This window comes from Heterodontus francisci, chromosome 3 (assembly GCF_036365525.1).
Source record: "Heterodontus francisci isolate sHetFra1 chromosome 3, sHetFra1.hap1, whole genome shotgun sequence".
Lineage (NCBI taxonomy): Eukaryota > Metazoa > Chordata > Chondrichthyes > Heterodontiformes > Heterodontidae > Heterodontus > Heterodontus francisci.
In genome coordinates, this window is record NC_090373.1 from 87,502,676 (window position 1) to 87,518,748 (window position 16,073).

Sequence of the window (16,073 nt, forward strand, 5' to 3'; positions counted from 1 at the left end):
CAGTGCAGGGTCATGGAGACAGCGCAGGGTCATGGAGACAGCGCAGGGTCATGGAGACAGCGCAGGATCATGGAGACAGTGCAGGACCACGGAGACAGCGCATTCTCATGGAGACAGTACAGGATCATGGAGACACTGCAGTGTCATGGAGACAGTGCAGGGTCATGGAGACAGTGCAGGGCCACGGAGACAGCGCACGGTCATGGAGACAGTGCTGGGCCACGGAGACAGTGCAGGATCATGGAGACAGTGCAGGGTCATGGAGACAGTGCAGGGCCACGGAGACAGCGCAGGGTCATGGAGACAGCGCAGGGTCATGGAGACTGTGCAGGGCCACGGAGACAGCGCAGGCTCATGGAGACAGTGCAGGGTCATGAAAACAGTGCAGGCTCATGGAGACAGTGCAAAGCCACTGAGACAGCGCAGGGTCATGGAGACAGCGCCAGGTCATGGAGACAGTGCAGGGCCACGGAGACAGCGCAGGGTCATGGAGACAGCGCAGGGTCATGGAGACAGTGCAGGGTCATGGAGACAGTGCTGGGTCATGGAGACAGCGCAGGGTCATGGAGACAGCGCAGGATCATGGAGACAGTGCAGGACCACGGAGACAGCGCAGGATCATGGAGACAGTGCAGGACCACGGAAACAGCGCAGGATCATGGAGACAGCGCAGGATCATGGAGACAGTGCAGGGTCATGGAGACAGTGCAGGGTCATGGAGACAGTGCAGGGCCACGGAGACAGCGCCAGGTCATGGAGACAGTGCAGGGCCACGGAGACAGCGCAGGGTCATGGAGACAGCGCAGGGTCATGGAGACAGTGCAGGGTCATGGAGACAGTGCTGGGTCATGGAGACAGTGCAGGGTCATGGAGACAGCGCAGGATCATGGAGACAGTGCAGGGTCATGGAGACAGTGCAGGGTCATGAGACAGTGCAGGATCATGGAGACAGAGAAGGGTCATGGAGACAGCGCAGGGTCATGGAGACAGTGCAGGACCACGGACACAGCGCAGGATCATGGAAACAATGCAGGATCATGGAGACAGTGTAGGGTCATGGAGACAGCGCAGGGTCATGGAGACAGTGCAGGATCATTGATACAGTGCAGGATCATGGAGACAGCCAGGGTTATTGGAGACAGTGCAGGGTCATGGAGACAGTGCAGGGTCATGGAGACAGTGCAGGATCATGGAGACAGTGTAGGGTCATGGAGACAGCGCAGGGTCATGGAGAAAGTGCAGGATCATGGATACAGTGCAGGATCATGGAGACAGTGCAGGGTCATGAGACAGTGCAGGATCATGGAGACAGAGAAGGGTCATGGAGACAGCGCAGGGTCATGGAGACAGTGCAGGACCACGGACACAGCGCAGGATCATGGAAACAATGCAGGGTCATGGAGACAGCGCAGGATCATGGAGACAGTGCAGGGCCACGGAGACAGTGCAGGTTCATGGAGACAGTGCAGGGCCATGGAGACAGTGCAGGACAACAGAGACAGCGCAGGGTCATGGAGACAGCGCAGGATCATGGAGACAGTGCAGGGCCACGGAGACAGCGCCAGGTCATGGAGACAGTGCAGGGCCACGGAGACAGCGCAGGGTCATGGAGACAGCGCAGGGTCATGGAGACAGTGCAGGGTCATCGAGACAGTGCTGGGTCATGGAGACAGCGCAGGGTCATGGAGACAGCGCAGGATCATGGAGACAGTGCAGGACCACGGAGACAGCGCATTCTCATGGAGACAGTACAGGATCATGGAGACACTGCAGTGTCATGGAGACAGTGCAGGGTCATGGAGACAGTGCAGGGCCACGGAGACAGCGCACGGTCATGGAGACAGTGCTGGGCCACGGAGACAGTGCAGGATCATGGAGACAGTGCAGGGTCATGGAGACAGTGCAGGGCCACGGAGACAGCGCAGGGTCATGGAGACAGCGCAGGGTCATGGAGACTGTGCAGGGCCACGGAGACAGCGCAGGCTCATGGAGACAGTGCAGGGTCATGAAAACAGTGCAGGCTCATGGAGACAGTGCAAAGCCACTGAGACAGCGCAGGGTCATGGAGACAGCGCCAGGTCATGGAGACAGTGCAGGGCCACGGAGACAGCGCAGGGTCATGGAGACAGCGCAGGGTCATGGAGACAGTGCAGGGTCATGGAGACAGTGCTGGGTCATGGAGACAGCGCAGGGTCATGGAGACAGCGCAGGATCATGGAGACAGTGCAGGACCACGGAGACAGCGCAGGCTCATGGAGACAGTACAGGATCATGGAGACACTGCAGTGTCATGGAGACAGTGCAGGGTCATGGAGACAGTGCAGGGCCACGGAGACAGCGCACGGTCATGGAGACAGTGCTGGGCCACGGAGACAGTGCAGGATCATGGAGACAGTGCAGGGTCATGGAGACAGCCCAGGTTAATGGAGACAGTGCTGGGCCACGGAAACAGCGCAGGATCATGGAGACAGCGCAGGATCATGGAGACAGTGCAGGATCATGGAGACAGCGCAGGGTCATGGAGACAGCGCAGGATCATGGAGACAGTGAAGGTTCATGGAGACAGTGCAGGACCACGGAGAAAGTGCAGGATCATGGAGACAGTGCAGGGCTACGGATACAGCGCAGGGCCACGGATACAGCGCAGGATCATGGAGACAGTGCAGGATCATGGAGACAGTGCAGGGCCACGGATACAGCGCAGGATCATGGAGACAGTGCAGGGTCATGGAGACAGTGCGGGGCCACGGAGACAGTGCAGGGTCATGGAGACAGTGCAGGACAACGGAGACAGTGCTGGGTCATGGAGACAGCGCAGGGATCATGGAGACAGTGCAGGGTCATGGAGACAGTGCAGGGTCATGGAGACAGTGCAGGGTCATGGAGACATTGGAGGATCACGGAGACAGTGCTGGGCCATGGAGACAGTGCAGGGTCATGGAGACAGTGCAGGATCAAGGAGACAGCGCAGGGCCACGGAGACTGTGCAGGACCATGGAGACAGTGCAGGATCATGGAGACAGTGCTGGATCATGGAGACAGTGCAGGATCATGGAGACAGTGCAGGGTTATTGGAGACAGTGCAGGGTCATGGAGACAGTGCAGGGTCATGGAGACAGTGTAGGGTCATGGAGACAGCGCAGGGTCATGGAGACAGTGCAGGATCATGGATACAGTGCAGGATAATGGAGACAGTGCAGGGTCATGAGACAGTTCAGGATCATGGAGACAGTGCAGGATCATGGAGACAGTGCAGGATCATGGAGACAGTGCAGGGTTATTGGAGACAGTGCAGGGTCATGGAGACAGTGCAGGGTCATGGAGACAGTGTAGGGTCATGGAGACAGCGCAGGGTCATGGAGACAGTGCAGGATCATGGATACAGTGCAGGATAATGGAGACAGTGCAGGGTCATGAGACAGTGCAGGATCATGGAGACAGCGCAGTGTCATGGAGACTGTGCAGGGTCATGGAGACAGTGCAGGGCCACGAAGACAGCGCACGGTCATGGAGAAGTGCTGTGCCACGGATACAGTGCAGGATCATGGAGACAGTGCAGGGTCATGGAGACAGCCCAGGTTAATGGAGACAGTGCTGGGCCTCGGAGACAGTGCATGTTCATGGAGACAGTGCAGGGTCATGGAGACAGTGCAGGACAACGGAAACAGCGCAGGGTCATGGATACAGCGCAGGCTCATGGAGACAGTGCAGGACCACGGAAACAGCGCAGGATCATGGAGACAGCGCAGGATCATGGAGACAGTGCAGGATCATGGAGACAGCGCAGGGTCATGGAGTCCGCACAGGATCATGGAGACAGTGCAGGTTCATGGAGACAGTGCAGGACCACGGAGAAAGTGCAGGATCATGGAGACAGTGCAGGGGTACGGATACAGCGCAGGGCCACGGATACAGCGCAGGATCATGGATACAGTGCAGGATCATGGAGACAGCGCAGGGTTATTGGAGACAGTGCAGGGTCATGGAGACAGTGCAGGGTCATGGAGACAGTGCAGGATCATGGAGACAGTGTAGGGTCATGGAGACAGCGCAGGGTCATGGAGAAAGTGCAGGATCATGGATACAGTGCAGGATCATGGAGACAGTGCAGGGTCATGAGACAGTGCAGGATCATGGAGACAGAGAAGGGTCATGGAGACAGCGCAGGGTCATGGAGACAGTGCAGGACCACGGACACAGTGCAGGATCATGGAAACAATGCAGGGTCATGGAGACAGTGCAGGGCCACGGAGACAGTGCAGGTTCATGGAGATAGTGCAGGGCCATGGAGACAGTGCAGGACAACAGAGACAGCGCAGGGTCATGGAGACAGCGCAGGATCATGGAGACAGTGCAGGACCACGGAAACAGCGCAGGATCATGGAGACAGCGCAGGATCATGGAGACAGTGCAGGGTCATGGAGACAGTGCAGGGTCATGGAGACAGTGCAGGGCCACAGAGACAGCGCAGGGTCATGGAGACAGCGCAGGGTCATGGAGACTGTGCAGGGCCACGGAGACAGCGCAGGCTCATGGAGACAGTGCAGGGTCATGAAAACAGTGCAGGCTCATGGAGACAGTGCAAAGCCACTGAGACAGCACAGGGTCATGGAGACAGCGCCAGGTCATGGAGACAGTGCAGGGCCACGGAGACAGCGCAGGGTCATGGAGACAGCGCAGGGTCATGGAGACAGTGCAGGGTCATGGAGACAGTGCTGGGTCATGGAGACAGCGCAGGGTCATGGAGACAGCGCAGGATCATGGAGACAGTGCAGGACCACGGAGACAGCGCAGGCTCATGGAGACAGTACAGGATCATGGAGACACTGCAGTGTCATGGAGACAGTGCAGGGTCATGGAGACAGTGCAGGGCCACGGAGACAGCGCACGGTCATGGAGACAGTGCTGGGCCACGGAGACAGTGCAGGATCATGGAGACAGTGCAGGGTCATGGAGACAGCCCAGGTTAATGGAGACAGTGCTGGGCCACGGAGACAGTGCAGGTTCATGGAGACAGTGCAGGGTCATGGAGACAGTGCAGGACAACGGAGACAGTGCAGGGTCATGGAGACAGTGCAGGACCACGGAAACAGCGCAGGATCATGGAGACAGCGCAGGATCATGGAGACAGTGCAGGATCATGGAGACAGCGCAGGGTCATGGAGACAGCGCAGGATCATGGAGACAGTGCAGGTTCATGGAGACAGTGCAGGACCACGGAGAAAGTGCAGGATCATGGAGACAGTGCAGGGCTACGGATACAGCGCAGGGCCACGGATACAGCGCAGGATCATGGAGACAGTGCAGGTTCATGGAGACAGTGCAGGACAACGGAGACAGTGCAGGATCATGGAGACAGTGCAGGGCCACGGATACAGCGCAGGATCATGGAGACAGTGCAGGGTCATGGAGACAGTGCGGGGCCACGGAGACAGTGCAGGGTCATGGAGACAGTGCAGGACAACGGAGACAGTGCTGGGTCATGGAGACAGCGCAGGGATCATGGAGACAGTGCAGGGTCATGGAGACAGTGCAGGGTCATGGAGACAGTGCAGGACAACGGAGACAGTGCTGGGTCATGGAGACAGCGCAGGGATCATGGAGACAGTGCAGGGTCATGGAGACAGTGCAGGGTCATGGAGACAGTGCAGGGTCATGGAGACATTGGAGGATCACGGAGACAGTGCTGGGCCATGGAGACAGTGCAGGGTCATGGAGACAGTGCAGGATCAAGGAGACAGCGCAGAGCCACGGAGACTGTGCAGGACCATGGAGACAGTGCAGGATCATGGAGACAGTGCTGGATCATGGAGACAGTGCAGGATCATGGAGACAGTGCAGGGTTATTGGAGACAGTGCAGGGTCATGGAGACAGTGCAGGGTCATGGAGACAGTGTAGGGTCATGGAGACAGCGCAGGGTCATGGAGACAGTGCAGGGTCATGGAGACAGTGCAGGGCCACAGAGACAGCGCAGGGTCATGGAGACAGCGCAGGGTCATGGAGACTGTGCAGGGCCACGGAGACAGCGCAGGCTCATGGAGACAGTGCAGGGTCATGAAAACAGTGCAGGCTCATGGAGACAGTGCAAAGCCACTGAGACAGCACAGGGTCATGGAGACAGCGCCAGGTCATGGAGACAGTGCAGGGCCACGGAGACAGCGCAGGGTCATGGAGACAGCGCAGGGTCATGGAGACAGTGCAGGGTCATGGAGACAGTGCTGGGTCATGGAGACAGCGCAGGGTCATGGAGACAGCGCAGGATCATGGAGACAGTGCAGGACCACGGAGACAGCGCAGGCTCATGGAGACAGTACAGGATCATGGAGACACTGCAGTGTCATGGAGACAGTGCAGGGTCATGGAGACAGTGCAGGGCCACGGAGACAGCGCACGGTCATGGAGACAGTGCTGGGCCACGGAGACAGTGCAGGATCATGGAGACAGTGCAGGGTCATGGAGACAGCCCAGGTTAATGGAGACAGTGCTGGGCCACGGAGACAGTGCAGGTTCATGGAGACAGTGCAGGGTCATGGAGACAGTGCAGGACAACGGAGACAGCGCAGGGTCATGGAGACAGTGCAGGACCACGGAAACAGCGCAGGATCATGGAGACAGCGCAGGATCATGGAGACAGTGCAGGATCATGGAGACAGCGCAGGGTCATGGAGACAGCGCAGGATCATGGAGACAGTGCAGGTTCATGGAGACAGTGCAGGACCACGGAGAAAGTGCAGGATCATGGAGACAGTGCAGGGCTACGGATACAGCGCAGGGCCACGGATACAGCGCAGGATCATGGAGACAGTGCAGGTTCATGGAGACAGTGCAGGACAACGGAGACAGTGCAGGATCATGGAGACAGTGCAGGGCCACGGATACAGCGCAGGATCATGGAGACAGTGCAGGGTCATGGAGACAGTGCGGGGCCACGGAGACAGTGCAGGGTCATGGAGACAGTGCAGGACAACGGAGACAGTGCTGGGTCATGGAGACAGCGCAGGGATCATGGAGACAGTGCAGGGTCATGGAGACAGTGCAGGGTCATGGAGACAGTGCAGGACAACGGAGACAGTGCTGGGTCATGGAGACAGCGCAGGGATCATGGAGACAGTGCAGGGTCATGGAGACAGTGCAGGGTCATGGAGACAGTGCAGGGTCATGGAGACATTGGAGGATCACGGAGACAGTGCTGGGCCATGGAGACAGTGCAGGGTCATGGAGACAGTGCAGGATCAAGGAGACAGCGCAGAGCCACGGAGACTGTGCAGGACCATGGAGACAGTGCAGGATCATGGAGACAGTGCTGGATCATGGAGACAGTGCAGGATCATGGAGACAGTGCAGGGTTATTGGAGACAGTGCAGGGTCATGGAGACAGTGCAGGGTCATGGAGACAGTGTAGGGTCATGGAGACAGCGCAGGTTCATGGAGACAGTGCAGGATCATGGATACAGTGCAGGATAATGGAGACAGTGCAGGGTCATGAGACAGTTCAGGATCATGGAGACAGTGCAGGATCATGGAGACAGTGCAGGATCATGGAGACAGTGCAGGGTTATTGGAGACAGTGCAGGGTCATGGAGACAGTGCAGGGTCATGGAGACAGTGTAGGGTCATGGAGACAGCGCAGGATCATGGAGACAGTGCAGGACCACGGAAACAGCGCAGGATCATGGAGACAGCGCAGGATCATGGAGACAGTGCAGGGTCATGGAGACAGTGCAGGGTCATGGAGACAGTGCGGGGCCACGGAGACAGCGCAGGGTCATGGAGACAGCGCAGGGTCATGGAGACAGTGCAGGGTCATGGAGACAGTGCTGGGTCATGGAGACAGCGCAGGGTCATGGAGACAGCGCAGGATCATGGAGACAGTGCAGGACCACGGAGACAGCGCATTCTCATGGAGACAGTACAGGATCATGGAGACACTGCAGTGTCATGGAGACAGTGCAGGGTCATGGAGACAGTGCAGGGCCAAGGAGACAGCGCACGGTCATGGAGACAGTGCTGGGCCACGGAGACAGTGCAGGATCATGGAGACAGTGCAGGGTCATGGAGACAGTGCAGGGCCACGGAGACAGCGCAGGGTCATGGAGACAGCGCAGGGTCATGGAGACTGTGCAGGGCCACGGAGACAGCGCAGGCTCATGGAGACAGTGCAGGGTCATGAAAACAGTGCAGGCTCATGGAGACAGTGCAAAGCCACTGAGACAGCGCAGGGTCATGGAGACAGCGCCAGGTCATGGAGACAGTGCAGGGCCACGGAGACAGCGCAGGGTCATGGAGACAGCGCAGGGTCATGGAGACAGTGCAGGGTCATGGAGACAGTGCTGGGTCATGGAGACAGCGCAGGGTCATGGAGACAGCGCAGGATCATGGAGACAGTGCAGGACCACGGAGACAGCGCAGGCTCATGGAGACAGTACAGGATCATGGAGACACTGCAGTGTCATGGAGACAGTGCAGGGTCATGGAGACAGTGCAGGGCCACGGAGACAGCGCACGGTCATGGAGACAGTGCTGGGCCACGGAGACAGTGCAGGATCATGGAGACAGTGCAGGGTCATGGAGACAGCCCAGGTTAATGGAGACAGTGCTGGGCCACGGAAACAGCGCAGGATCATGGAGACAGCGCAGGATCATGGAGACAGTGCAGGATCATGGAGACAGCGCAGGGTCATGGAGACAGCGCAGGATCATGGAGACAGTGAAGGTTCATGGAGACAGTGCAGGACCACCGAGAAAGTGCAGGATCATGGAGACAGTGCAGGGCTACGGATACAGCGCAGGGCCACGGATACAGCGCAGGATCATGGAGACAGTGCAGGATCATGGAGACAGTGCAGGGCCACGGATACAGCGCAGGATCATGGAGACAGTGCAGGGTCATGGAGACAGTGCGGGGACACGGAGACAGTGCAGGGTCATGGAGACAGTGCAGGACAACGGAGACAGTGCTGGGTCATGGAGACAGCGCAGGGATCATGGAGACAGTGCAGGGTCATGGAGACAGTGCAGGGTCATGGAGACAGTGCAGGGTCATGGAGACATTGGAGGATCACGGAGACAGTGCTGGGCCATGGAGACAGTGCAGGGTCATGGAGACAGTGCAGGATCAAGGAGACAGCGCAGGGCCACGGAGACTGTGCAGGACCATGGAGACAGTGCAGGATCATGGAGACAGTGCTGGATCATGGAGACAGTGCAGGATCATGGAGACAGTGCAGGGTTATTGGAGACAGTGCAGGGTCATGGAGACAGTGCAGGGTCATGGAGACAGTGTAGGGTCATGGAGACAGCGCAGGGTCATGGAGACAGTGCAGGATCATGGATACAGTGCAGGATAATGGAGACAGTGCAGGGTCATGAGACAGTTCAGGATCATGGAGACAGTGCAGGATCATGGAGACAGTGCAGGATCATGGAGACAGTGCAGGGTTATTGGAGACAGTGCAGGGTATTGGAGACAGTGCAGGGTCATGGAGACAGTGTAGGGTCATGGAGACAGCGCAGGGTCATGGAGACAGTGCAGGATCATGGATACAGTGCAGGATAATGGAGACAGTGCAGGGTCATGAGACAGTGCAGGATCATGGAGACAGCGCAGTGTCATGGAGACTGTGCAGGGTCATGGAGACAGTGCAGGGCCACGAAGACAGCGCACGGTCATGGAGAAGTGCTGTGCCACGGATACAGTGCAGGATCATGGAGACAGTGCAGGGTCATGGAGACAGCCCAGGTTAATGGAGACAGTGCTGGGCCTCGGAGACAGTGCATGTTCATGGAGACAGTGCAGGGTCATGGAGACAGTGCAGGACAACGGAAACAGCGCAGGGTCATGGATACAGCGCAGGCTCATGGAGACAGTGCAGGACCACGGAAACAGCGCAGGATCATGGAGACAGCGCAGGATCATGGAGACAGTGCAGGATCATGGAGACAGCGCAGGGTCATGGAGTCCGCACAGGATCATAGAGACAGTGCAGGTTCATGGAGACAGTGCAGGACCACGGAGAAAGTGCAGGATCATGGAGACAGTGCAGGGTCATGGAGACAGTGCAGGGCCACGGAGACAGCGCAGGGTCATGGAGACAGCGCAGGGTCATGGAGACTGTGCAGGGCCACGGAGACAGCGCAGGCTCATGGAGACAGTGCAGGGTCATGAAAACAGTGCAGGCTCATGGAGACAGTGCAAAGCCACTGAGACAGCGCAGGGTCATGGAGACAGCGCCAGGTCATGGAGACAGTGCAGGGCCACGGAGACAGCGCAGGGTCATGGAGACAGCGCAGGGTCATGGAGACAGTGCAGGGTCATGGAGACAGTGCTGGGTCATGGAGACAGCGCAGGGTCATGGAGACAGCGCAGGATCATGGAGACAGTGCAGGACCACGGAGACAGCGCAGGCTCATGGAGACAGTACAGGATCATGGAGACACTGCAGTGTCATGGAGACAGTGCAGGGTCATGGAGACAGTGCAGGGCCACGGAGACAGCGCACGGTCATGGAGACAGTGCTGGGCCACGGAGACAGTGCAGGATCATGGAGACAGTGCAGGGTCATGGAGACAGCCCAGGTTAATGGAGACAGTGCTGGGCCACGGAAACAGCGCAGGATCATGGAGACAGCGCAGGATCATGGAGACAGTGCAGGATCATGGAGACAGCGCAGGGTCATGGAGACAGCGCAGGATCATGGAGACAGTGAAGGTTCATGGAGACAGTGCAGGACCACCGAGAAAGTGCAGGATCATGGAGACAGTGCAGGGCTACGGATACAGCGCAGGGCCACGGATACAGCGCAGGATCATGGAGACAGTGCAGGATCATGGAGACAGTGCAGGGCCACGGATACAGCGCAGGATCATGGAGACAGTGCAGGGTCATGGAGACAGTGCGGGGACACGGAGACAGTGCAGGGTCATGGAGACAGTGCAGGACAACGGAGACAGTGCTGGGTCATGGAGACAGCGCAGGGATCATGGAGACAGTGCAGGGTCATGGAGACAGTGCAGGGTCATGGAGACAGTGCAGGGTCATGGAGACATTGGAGGATCACGGAGACAGTGCTGGGCCATGGAGACAGTGCAGGGTCATGGAGACAGTGCAGGATCAAGGAGACAGCGCAGGGCCACGGAGACTGTGCAGGACCATGGAGACAGTGCAGGATCATGGAGACAGTGCTGGATCATGGAGACAGTGCAGGATCATGGAGACAGTGCAGGGTTATTGGAGACAGTGCAGGGTCATGGAGACAGTGCAGGGTCATGGAGACAGTGTAGGGTCATGGAGACAGCGCAGGGTCATGGAGACAGTGCAGGATCATGGATACAGTGCAGGATAATGGAGACAGTGCAGGGTCATGAGACAGTTCAGGATCATGGAGACAGTGCAGGATCATGGAGACAGTGCAGGATCATGGAGACAGTGCAGGGTTATTGGAGACAGTGCAGGGTCATGGAGACAGTGCAGGGTCATGGAGACAGTGTAGGGTCATGGAGACAGCGCAGGGTCATGGAGACAGTGCAGGATCATGGATACAGTGCAGGATAATGGAGACAGTGCAGGGTCATGAGACAGTGCAGGATCATGGAGACAGCGCAGTGTCATGGAGACTGTGCAGGGTCATGGAGACAGTGCAGGGCCACGAAGACAGCGCACGGTCATGGAGAAGTGCTGTGCCACGGATACAGTGCAGGATCATGGAGACAGTGCAGGGTCATGGAGACAGCCCAGGTTAATGGAGACAGTGCTGGGCCTCGGAGACAGTGCATGTTCATGGAGACAGTGCAGGGTCATGGAGACAGTGCAGGACAACGGAAACAGCGCAGGGTCATGGATACAGCGCAGGCTCATGGAGACAGTGCAGGACCACGGAAACAGCGCAGGATCATGGAGACAGCGCAGGATCATGGAGACAGTGCAGGATCATGGAGACAGCGCAGGGTCATGGAGTCCGCACAGGATCATGGAGACAGTGCAGGTTCATGGAGACAGTGCAGGACCACGGAGAAAGTGCAGGATCATGGAGACAGTGCAGGGGTACGGATACAGCGCAGGGCCACGGATACAGCGCAGGATCATGGATACAGTGCAGGATCATGGAGACAGCGCAGGGTTATTGGAGACAGTGCAGGGTCATGGAGACAGTGCAGGGTCATGGAGACAGTGCAGGATCATGGAGACAGTGTAGGGTCATGGAGACAGCGCAGGGTCATGGAGAAAGTGCAGGATCATGGATACAGTGCAGGATCATGGAGACAGTGCAGGGTCATGAGACAGTGCAGGATCATGGAGACAGAGAAGGGTCATGGAGACAGCGCAGGGTCATGGAGACAGTGCAGGACCACGGACACAGCGCAGGATCATGGAAACAATGCAGGGTCATGGAGACAGCGCAGGGTCATGGAGACAGTGCAGGGCCACGGAGACAGTGCAGGTTCATGGAGACAGTGCAGGGCCATGGAGACAGTGCAGGACAACAGAGACAGCGCAGGGTCATGGAGACAGCGCAGGATCATGGAGACAGTGCAGGACCACAGAAACAGCGCAGGATCATGGAGACAGCGCAGGATCATGGAGACAGTGCAGGGTCATGGAGACAGTGCAGGGTCATGGAGACAGTGCAGGGCCACGGAGACAGCGCAGGGTCATGGAGACAGCGCAGGGTCATGGAGACTGTGCAGGGCCACGGAGACAGCGCAGGCTCATGGAGACAGTGCAGGGTCATGAAAACAGTGCAGGCTCATGGAGACAGTGCAAAGCCACTGAGACAGCGCAGGGTCATGGAGACAGCGCCAGGTCATGGAGACAGTGCAGGGCCACGGAGACAGCGCAGGGTCATGGAGACAGCGCAGGGTCATGGAGACAGTGCAGGGTCATGGAGACAGTGCTGGGTCATGGAGACAGCGCAGGGTCATGGAGACAGCGCAGGATCATGGAGACAGTGCAGGACCACGGAGACAGCGCAGGCTCATGGAGACAGTACAGGATCATGGAGACACTGCAGTGTCATGGAGACAGTGCAGGGTCATGGAGACAGTGCAGGGCCACGGAGACAGCGCACGGTCATGGAGACAGTGCTGGGCCACGGAGACAGTGCAGGATCATGGAGACAGTGCAGGGTCATGGAGACAGCCCAGGTTAATGGAGACAGTGCTGGGCCACGGAGACAGTGCAGGTTCATGGAGACAGTGCAGGGTCATGGAGACAGTGCAGGACAACGGAGACAGCGCAGGGTCATGGAGACAGTGCAGGACCACGGAAACAGCGCAGGATCATGGAGACAGCGCAGGATCATGGAGACAGTGCAGGATCATGGAGACAGCGCAGGGTCATGGAGACAGCGCAGGATCATGGAGACAGTGCAGGTTCATGGAGACAGTGCAGGACCACGGAGAAAGTGCAGGATCATGGAGACAGTGCAGGGCTACGGATACAGCGCAGGGCCACGGATACAGCGCAGGATCATGGAGACAGTGCAGGTTCATGGAGACAGTGCAGGACAACGGAGACAGTGCAGGATCATGGAGACAGTGCAGGGCCACGGATACAGCGCAGGATCATGGAGACAGTGCAGGGTCATGGAGACAGTGCGGGGCCACGGAGACAGTGCAGGGTCATGGAGACAGTGCAGGACAACGGAGACAGTGCTGGGTCATGGAGACAGCGCAGGGATCATGGAGACAGTGCAGGGTCATGGAGACAGTGCAGGGTCATGGAGACAGTGCAGGACAACGGAGACAGTGCTGGGTCATGGAGACAGCGCAGGGATCATGGAGACAGTGCAGGGTCATGGAGACAGTGCAGGGTCATGGAGACAGTGCAGGGTCATGGAGACATTGGAGGATCACGGAGACAGTGCTGGGCCATGGAGACAGTGCAGGGTCATGGAGACAGTGCAGGATCAAGGAGACAGCGCAGAGCCACGGAGACTGTGCAGGACCATGGAGACAGTGCAGGATCATGGAGACAGTGCTGGATCATGGAGACAGTGCAGGATCATGGAGACAGTGCAGGGTTATTGGAGACAGTGCAGGGTCATGGAGACAGTGCAGGGTCATGGAGACAGTGTAGGGTCATGGAGACAGCGCAGGTTCATGGAGACAGTGCAGGATCATGGATACAGTGCAGGATAATGGAGACAGTGCAGGGTCATGAGACAGTTCAGGATCATGGAGACAGTGCAGGATCATGGAGACAGTGCAGGATCATGGAGACAGTGCAGGGTTATTGGAGACAGTGCAGGGTCATGGAGACAGTGCAGGGTCATGGAGACAGTGTAGGGTCATGGAGACAGCGCAGGGTCATGGAGACAGTGCAGGATCATGGATACAGTGCAGGATAATGGAGACAGTGCAGGGTCATGAGACAGTGCAGGATCATGGAGACAGCGCAGGGTCATGGAGACTGTGCAGGGTCATGGAGACAGTGCAGGGCCACGAAGACAGCGCACGGTCATGGAGAAGTGCTGTGCCACGGATACAGTGCAGGATCATGGAGACAGTGCAGGGTCATGGAGACAGCCCAGGTTAATGGAGACAGTGCTGGGCCTCGGAGACAATGCATGTTCATGGAGACAGTGCAGGGTCATGGAGACAGTGCAGGACAACGGAAACAGCGCAGGGTCATGGAGACAGCGCAGGATCATGGAGACAGTGCAGGACCACGGAAACAGCGCAGGATCATGGAGACAGCGCAGGATCATGGAGACAGTGCAGGATCATGGAGACAGCGCAGGGTCATGGAGTGCGCACAGGATCATGGAGACAGTGCAGGTTCATGGAGACAGTGCAGGACCACGGAGAAAGTGCAGGATCATGGAGACAGTGCAGGGGTACGGATACAGCGCAGGGCCACGGATACAGCGCAGGATCATGGAGACAGTGCAGGTTCATGGAGACAGTGCAGGACCACGGAGACAGTGCAGGATCATGGAGAGAGTGCAGGGCCACGGAAACAGCGCAGGATCATGGAAACAATGCAGGGTCATGGAGACAGCGAAGGGTCATGGAGACAGTGCAGGGCCACGGAGACAGTGCAGGTTCATGGAGACAGTGCAGGGCCATGGAGACAGTGCAGGATCATGGAGACAGTGCAGGACCACGGAAACAGCGCAGGATCATGAAGACAGCGCAGGATCATGGAGACAGTGCAGGGTCATGGAGACAGTGCAGGGCCACGGAGACAGCGCAGGGTCATGAAGACAGCGCCGGATCATGGAGACAGTGCAGGGTCATGGAGACAGTGCAGGGCCACGGAGACAGCGCAGGGTCATGGAGACAGCGCAGGGTCATGGAGACAGTGCAGGGCCACGGAGACAGCGCAGGTTCATGGAGACATTGCAGGGTCATGGAGACAGTGCAGGACCACGGAAACAGCGCAGGATCATGAAGACAGCGCAGGATCATGGAGACAGTGCAGGGTCATGGAGACAGTGCAGGGCCACGGAGACAGCGCAGGGTCATGAAGACATTGCAGGGTCATGGAGACAGTGCAGGACCACGGAAACAGCGCAGGATCATGAAGACAGCGCAGGATCATGGAGACAGTGCAGGGTCATGGAGACAGTGCAGGGCCACGGAGACAGCGCAGGGTCATGAAGACAGCCCAGGTTAATGGAGACAGTGCTGGGCCTCGGAGACAGTGCATGTTCATGGAGACAGTGCAGGGTCATGGAGACAGTGCAGGACAACGGAAACAGCGCAGGGTCATGGAGACAGCGCAGGATCATGGAGACAGTGCAGGACCACGGAAACAGCGCAGGATCATGGAGACAGCGCAGGATCATGGAGACAGTGCAGGATCATGGAGACAGCGCAGGGTCATGGAGTGCGCACAGGATCATGGAGACAGTGCAGGTTCATGGAGACAGTGCAGGACCACGGAGAAAGTGCAGGATCATGGAGACAGTGCAGGGGTACAGATACAGCGCAGGGCCACGGATACAGCGCAGGATCATGGAGACAGTGCAGGTTCATGGAGACAGTGCAGGACCACGGAGACAGTGCAGGATCATGGAGACAGTGCAGGGCCATGGATACAGCGCAGGATCATGGAGACTGTGCAGGATCA